The sequence below is a fragment of the Equus quagga genome, chromosome 10 (genome assembly GCF_021613505.1).
Source record: "Equus quagga isolate Etosha38 chromosome 10, UCLA_HA_Equagga_1.0, whole genome shotgun sequence".
In the NCBI taxonomy this organism is placed as follows: domain Eukaryota; kingdom Metazoa; phylum Chordata; class Mammalia; order Perissodactyla; family Equidae; genus Equus; species Equus quagga.
In genome coordinates this window covers 122402877-122403887 of record NC_060276.1, presented here as the reverse complement: position 1 = coordinate 122403887, position 1011 = coordinate 122402877, and positions in this window count along the sequence as shown.

Sequence of the window (1011 nt, the reverse complement as noted above, 5' to 3'; positions counted from 1 at the left end):
TCTTGGGTCAACTGGACTCAACGGGGTTTCCAGACTTGAGCCTCTTGGGTCAACTGGACTCAACGGGGTTTCCAGACTTGAGTCTCTTGGGTCAACTGGACTCAATGGGGTTTCAAGAGTAACCAGAGTAACAATCGGAGAAGCAGTGATGGCCAAACATAAGTTCCTCCAGGATGCACAGAGACGACAAGGCAGAAAAAGCTGTTCTGCGTTTTTATTTGCTTACAGGAAACCGTAATATCCGTATTCAGAGGAGCCAAATAACATTGACGGAAGCGTCCTAAGGGTTCGATATTTCCGGGAAGCGCAGACGGTGGAAGGATTCTGCAGGTGAATGAGGAGCACGGCTGTCAGAAGGATCTTTCCCTCTTGCGAGGAGCGGTGAGGAAAAGTGACAGGTTTCTGTGACGAGGAAAATGCTGCAGCGGGGTGACACGATGTGTCGGGAAATAATCCCTCCGTGTCTTAGGGAGAGACACTTTGAGGGCACCGGGTTTACGAAGTCGTTCCTGGCACAGCTCCGCTGGGAGGCACATCGTCGGCTCCAAAGACAGGCCGGCGGCCCCCGATCCCCCCGGGGACAGAAGCTGGGATGAAGCCAAATGCCCAAGAACAGCGAGCAGCTGAATTTTGCCACCGGTGTTCCCTGGATCGTGTGTTTAGTCATTCTACAAACGTGTATTGGGCACTCCATTCTCCCTGCTGGGAAACCACACGTGGTGTAAAATTGTGTCACAGAAGCAAACGCAAGGCGCTGTGAAGATGTCAGTCACGTATGGTTGTGGAAGTTGAGTAAGATGGATTGATAATAGGAGGATAATAGACGATGGATAATAGATGATGGATGATAGATAGATAGACGGATGGATAGATGGATGATTGATAGACGGATAGATAGATGGATGGATGATTGATAGATACATGGATAGATGGATAGATAGATGGATAGATGGATGGATGATTGATAGATGGATGATTGACAGATGGATGGATAGATGGATGGATGGACGG